The sequence below is a fragment of the Canis aureus genome, chromosome 1 (assembly GCF_053574225.1).
Source record: "Canis aureus isolate CA01 chromosome 1, VMU_Caureus_v.1.0, whole genome shotgun sequence".
Classification (NCBI taxonomy): domain Eukaryota; kingdom Metazoa; phylum Chordata; class Mammalia; order Carnivora; family Canidae; genus Canis; species Canis aureus.
This window is the reverse complement of record NC_135611.1, coordinates 80,755,190-80,762,024: the sequence shown is the minus strand read 5'-3', so window position 1 is coordinate 80,762,024 and position 6,835 is coordinate 80,755,190. Positions and strand designations below refer to the sequence as shown.

Here is a 6,835-nt window from a genome sequence, read left to right as displayed (position 1 = left end):
CTTGTCTTTTCACCTTTGAGTCTTCTCTGCTGCTGTCTTTGCCCATTTCTCTGATTTCAAACTCTCCCAGCTTTCTTCCACTTTCCACTCCATTATTTAGAGCAGGACTACCCAATAAAGCTTCCTGGAGTGATGAAAATGTTCTATACCTGTCCTGGCTATGACAGTAGCCGCTTGAGACTTGTGGCTAATTGAGCACTTGCAATATGGCTTGTGTGACTGAGAAACTGAGCTGTAAATTTTATTTGATTTTAATTAAGATTTAAATAGCCATATGTGGTTAGTGGCTGCTGTACTGGTCATTGTAGGTATAGACTAATGGCAGATCTTATCTCACGGTTTCTATACATACACAAAATGCCCTGGGATACATACTTTTGGGAAACACTACCTGGATTACATTATTCCCCCTTATGGAGATTCACTATGCACACAAACATGGTAAAGTCTAAGAAACCTTACTGCACAAGTAAACACCAGTTTATATTGGTTTAACCCAGAATAATCTGCTCTCATTTGACCATGAAATCTGCTGCCCCCCTTTCTCAGCAGGAATGCTTATGAACTACCAATTTGTGACTTCGTTCTGCAGAACACTTTTGGAAAAAGTCTCCTTCAGACCATTTTTCCCAACAAAAGCCTGTGTTACATGTTTAGCTACACTTATTTCTTCTTCTATTTTTTAATAGATTTAATTTTATTTTTAATTTTATTTATTTATTCATGAAAGACACAGAGAGAGGCAGAGACATAGGCGGAGGGAGAAGTAGGCTCCCTGCAAGGAGCCCAATGTGGGATTCAATTCTTGATTCTGGGATCATGCCCTGAGCCTAAGGCAAACACTCAACCACTGAGCCACCCAGGTATCCCTCTTCTATTTTAGTGAAAGCATAAGGATGACTTAAATAGGCAGAAAGGGCAGCAAAATCTGTCCTCAGGAAGTGGGGCATGAAACTATGGAGACTCTGAAATGACCCTTTATGGAGGGATGATATGCTTTCTAGTTGTAGCTGTGACAGAGCCTGGATCAGATTTAGTCCCTGGAACTGTGACATGTCCTCAGTTTGACCTAAGCCACAGGTAGGCCTCTTTTTTTGTAGGAAAAAAAAAAAAAGAAAAAGAAAAAAAAAAAAAAAAACCCAGTCACCTATCCCCCACTGGAGTAGCTGTTGCCATGAGTTGATCCCACCAACAGTAATACGGGGAGTATGATAACGTTCAGTTGTCTTTTCCTCTTGCTCTTAATAGACCAGCTAGTGATGCTTCAGATGAAATTGGTCTGAAGGCTGAGAGCAGGTCCATTATTGGGAGCATTTGCTTTAAATTATGAAATTCAGGAAGGCTTGTGGCAGAGAGGCAGCCAGTTCTGCCGCAAAAGGCGCTCGCTTGTCTGTTTCTTGCATTCTGTTAAATATTTCTTATTTCCTCAGAATACACCACAAGGACCATTTGACTGTCCCCTCTGGCTTCTGCATCTTGCTTCCAGCATGAACAGACAGGTAATAACCGTTCAGCAGGGCCATTACCTCTTCTAAAGACTATTATCAAAATGGTCATTATACATAATGGAGATTATTACAGGCAGCCTGAGAGATTTTTTAGATACATCTCTCCAGTAATAGGTGGCCTTTTTTTAGCCTTATATATCTGTGGGGATAATACCAGGGCACAGAATACATGACAAATGGTGATTTTTAGCAAAACTCTGTCAGCTTTTAATGCATTAATTGGATTGTGGATTTAAATTGTATTTATGCAGAAACTCTTAAATTTTAACTCTTGACAAATACACAGCATGGCAGGAACATTTTAAGGAGTTAAAATATATAGAATATATTGTCCATGTTTATACTGTGTAATCACATATGCAAGGATACTGGCATTAGTGATTCCTTTGAGAACAAAATTTTTTATAATGAAGTTACTGGTCTGTAGTCAGCCAATCAATAAGTATTTATAGACCTTGGGCTTCATGCCAGGTCCTGGAAATAATGTCAGTTAGAATACAGAGGGAAGCTTAGACTCTTAGAGTCTACTGGTCTGTTTTTTCAAAAAGTCAAATCTCAACATTTTAGCCCCATGAAGATAAAGCCTCCATGTATATCTTCCATTTGTCCTCAACTCTTTGAAGGTTAATACATCCTGTCCTCTGTAAAAATGTGAATTCTGCTGTGTGATACATGGTCGGCTCTCTATCAAATGGCCATTCTCCCTTAAAGCCATAACTTCATTATTGTTTGGTTAGTAAGGTATCATTCCCTGGGGATAAATCACACTGGGCCAGGCCAGTCAAGTGTAATGGGATGGTGATACAGGATTCTAGACATTTCAGTTGCAACTAAGGACCCAAGAACCAAAAAATAGGTGGCTGATAATATGTCATTCCAAAGGAGGATGGTGGTAGGAATGTTGGATCACTGATGCCCAATTTGCAAAGGAGGTATAAAAAAAAAACCTAACAAAAAACAGTTTTGTAAGCCCTTACCCAACATCCCTTTTTGAGTTACTGTCGAAGGTTTGAGGTTAAAGTGAGAAGGGAGAGTATTTTTTTGGAAAATGTTGTAGAGATGTGGCATTTTACTTTCTCATGGTGAGGAAAGATGGCTTCATGGACTGTATGACAGTTAACAGATTTTGTGGTACGTGATCCAGTGATACATGAATGTTTTTTTCAGGCCAGATAGGGACATTAAGGAGAAAGGACTGAGCTGCAGTAGAAGGGACTTAGAGTTTTCCCAAGGGAGCCCTCTGGAGGGGCACTGGGACTCTAAGAGAGTGTCTCTGTGAAGACCTCCAAAAAGCAGCTGATGGGGGACCATTGTTATGGCCTGATGCAGGAGGCAATGCATTTGTAGATGCCTCAAACATGTCCCAGCATTAGAAATTTCTTTTATAGCACATTTTACTTAGGTCCTTTGTGTCTTACAGGTGAAATCTTCCTATTTGATACATTGCTAAAATAATTTCATGTTACCAGACTCCTCTGTCTGGGCCTACCTTGCTAGAGATGTCGGTCCCTACTTTGGATATCCTGTAGGATCCAGGTCTCGGCACTCCCAAATCTCTATTAAAGAGTGGAAGAATCTATAGCTGGTCATTATTTTACCCATACGTTGTTTTTTTTTTTTTCTGTTCACTTTTCTCCCTTTCCTCACTTTCTCTCTTTCTCTCCTTCCCCTCCCCCACACCCCATGACATAGCAAGAATTTTCTTCTATTAACCTGTGATTACCCACCTTAAATCACTTTCAGTTGGGATATTTGATTCCATTTATGATTCTAAAGGTAAGCACTTGTCTTCAAACTGGCCAGTTGGCATATCCTACTGTGGTTAACACAGTGATTAGTTCAGAGATTTGACCTAAGTAGTCGATGGAACTTTTGCTGGAACTATTAAGAAGAGGCATTCTTTTTCTACCAGGATTGCTAAGCAGGTAGGATATAGGATGGTTTCCATGCTTCTTGTGAGCTTACCTCAGCAGAAAGCAGAACCAAGAGATGGCGAGAAAGATTTGTGGTGACCCCATTTGAGAATATGTATCCAAATATGTCTGAAATTATAACTATTCTACTTATAAAAAAAGAATAAATCCCCCCATTTTGTATTGAATATTGCCATTTAGAACAAATAAAGACCTAATCGATGGGTGTTTATATTAAGTTGCTCTAACCAAGGATTTAAAAAATGTATTTACCCCTCCTCATTTTCTAAGAAGGGGAAGTTTTAAACATATGCATGACATAAACATTAACTCTGTCTCTGCTATACCACCTGGAAGTATATTTTAAACATCATGACACATTATTTGAAATATTTCAACATATCTCCTTAAAATAAAGAATTTATTTGTATAAACACAATACCATTCTCCCACTTAAGAAAATTACCTGTAATTCAGTTTATTCTAATATTCAGTCCATATTTAAACTTCCCCAATATCTCCTAGTATGCCTTTTATAAATGATTTTTCAAAAGAATGAGGTTCCAGTGAAGGTTCACACTGCTTTTGATTATCAAATCTCTTTAGAACTGTTTCTCACCTTACTATTATATGTTTAATGACGTTAACCTTTTGAGGAGGCCAAGCCAGTAATAATAAGAAATACCTTATATTCTGAATTTGTTTGATTGTTTCCATATGATTTCATTTAACTCATGAAATGCTATTAAGTTGGAAGGCATAACTCTAACTTGTGAACTACTAGTAAGTCAGAAGTTATTTAGATGCTTGATTATATCCAAATTAGTGTTTTATTTTTTAAAAGAATATTTAGAGATAAATAACAAGTATTGGTGAGGTTGTGAAGAAAAGGGAACTCTTGCGTACTGTTGATAGGAGTGTAAACTGGTGCAGCCACTATGGAGAACAATATGGAAATCCGTCAAAAAAATTAGGGGCACCTGGGTGGCTCAGCTGGTTAAACCTTTGGCTCAGGTCATGATCCCAGAGTCCTGGGATCGAGCCCCACATTGGACTCCCTGCTCAGTGGGGAGCCTACCTTTCCCTCTCCCTCTGCCACTCTCTCACTCCCTCTCTCTCAAATAAATAGTCTTTTAAAAAATTAAAAATAGACTACTATATGATCTAGAAATCTGACTCTAGGAATTTGTCCAAAGGAAATGAAATCACTATCTCAAAAAGATACCCGGTGTTCATCACAGCATTACTCACAATAGCCAAGACATAGAAACAACCTATGTGTCAAATGAATAGATAGACAAACTGTGATATATATAATGGAATATTATCCAAATGTAAAAAAGAGGGAAATCATGCTATTTGTGATAATATGGATGGACCTTGAGGGTGTTGTTGTGGTAAGTGAAATAAATCCGAGAAATAAAAATACTCTATGATATCACTTATCTTTGGAATCTTAAACTGAACTCCCAGATACAGAGAACATATTGGTGGTTGTCAGAGGTGGGTGGTGGGGCAAAATAGATGAAGGTGGTCAAAAGGTACAACTAAATTGTAATTATAAATAAGTCTTGGGGATTTAATATACAACATGGTAACAATAGTTAGCAATATTGTGTTGTATATGTGGTAGTTTCTAAGGGAGTAGATCTTAAAAGCTCTAATCACAAGAAAAAGTACTTGTGGTGATGGATGTTAACCAAACTCATTGTAATTATTTTGCAACATATACATATGTCACATTATTATGTTGTATACCTAAAACTAATAGATGTTATTTTTTTAAACATTTTTTAAAATTTTTATTTATTTATGATAGTCACAGAGAGAGAGAGGCAGAGACATAGGCAGAGGGAGAAGCAGGCTCCGTGCACCGAGAGCCCGATGTGAGATTCGATCCCAGGTCTCCAGGATCGCGCCCTGGGCCAAAGGCAGGCGCTAAACCGCTGCGCCACCCAGGGATCCCACTAATAGATGTTATATGTCAATTATATCTTAATTAAATGACTACTCAGGGGTGCCTGGGTGGCTCAGTTGGCTGAGCATCCAGCTCTTGGTTTCAGCTCAGGTCATGATCCCAGGGTTGTGAGGTCAAGCCCTGTGTTGGGCTCCATGCTCAGTGGGATTCTGCTTGAGATTCTCTTTCTCCCTTTCCTTCTGCCCCTCTCCCAGCTCTCTCTCTCTGCCTCTCAAATACATAATCTTAAAAAAATGGACTCTCCTAAAATTTCATAGTGATGTACTATTATAGGTGATAATTGTAGTACATTGTTTCCATTGCTCACATAAAGTCAGGTTGCATAAAATTAGGGATGCTGAGCTTGACAGTTTGCTTGAGATGGTTATTGCTACATCTCTCATTATATTGGTACAATTTTTTGTATACTTTATCCATAGTAAGTAGTCTATGTGGTTGTAAGGTCATACTTTAGTACTATGACAGTCCTATAATACTTCAACATTTATTTGTTTTTTTTTTTTGTCTAAAGAAAAGTTTTCCTTCCTTCTCTCCCTTCCTCCCTTCAAATTTTCCCTTCCCCTATCCTTGTTTTTCTTCTCTTTTCTTTTTCTCTCTCCTCTTTTTCTATCCTTCCTTTCCTTCCTTCTTTCCTTTCTTCTTTCTTTCCTTCTCTCTCTCTCTCTCTTTTCCCCACTTGAGAGTTGGTATTGTATTGGCAGATTTGTTCGGTTTTGTTTTTATCAGAATGTCTTTATTTTTACCTCTCTGAAGGCTATTTTCAATGGATTTTGAATTCCAGGCAGGTAGTTCTTTCTTTAAAGATACTATTCCATTATCTTTGGACTTGGATTGTTTCTGTTGAGAAGTCAGCTGACAGTTTTATTGTTGCTTCTTAGAATGGAAAGTACCTTTTATCTTTCACTGCTCTTAAGATTCTTTTGTTGTTGTCCTTTATTTTTAAAAGTTTTTTTTACCATGATGCACATAGGTCTAGTTTTTCTTGTAAGGCATGACAGGAACTGTGGATGTCAAAAAAAAAAAAAAAAAAATAATTGTGGATGTTTCCACCTAGAATTACTGAAAGTTCACCATATCACTCTTTGTTTTAACTCCTCTAGTTTTACCAGTTAACTTTTCTTGTTATAATTTCTGTACTCTTTTCATTCTCTAATTGAAAAATAATAAAAGCTCACAGAAAAATCTTAATTGAAAGGTGGAAACTATTCTAATGATCATCTTGTACTACAGTTTGCTGCTGGTCCTCAGGAATAAACTGGAACCAGGAACTTAAATCCTAGGTAAGAATTTTTCATATCTTTCCTTTTTCCCATACAGCTGTTGGTTTTCCTTTTCCTTGTCATACTTCCTTTTTCTCTTTTACTGCAGACTCGAATCTATCCTTGTGTACATCTCCAAAACAAAGTGCTCATAATTTCTAAGTTTATATTTTCTCC

General features: G+C 37.6%; 1 long non-coding RNA gene across 1 annotated transcript in view; it reads left to right on the top strand.

Moving 5' to 3' along the window:
* Positions 1-1,433: 1,433 nt before the first annotated feature.
* The window catches only part of LOC144318787 (uncharacterized), a 307,911-nt gene continuing 302,509 nt past the window's right edge, over positions 1,434-6,835 (top strand). The window contains exon 1 of the long non-coding RNA XR_013384799.1: positions 1,434-1,499. This is a non-coding gene — a long non-coding RNA (uncharacterized LOC144318787). The remainder of the gene's footprint in view (positions 1,500-6,835) is intronic.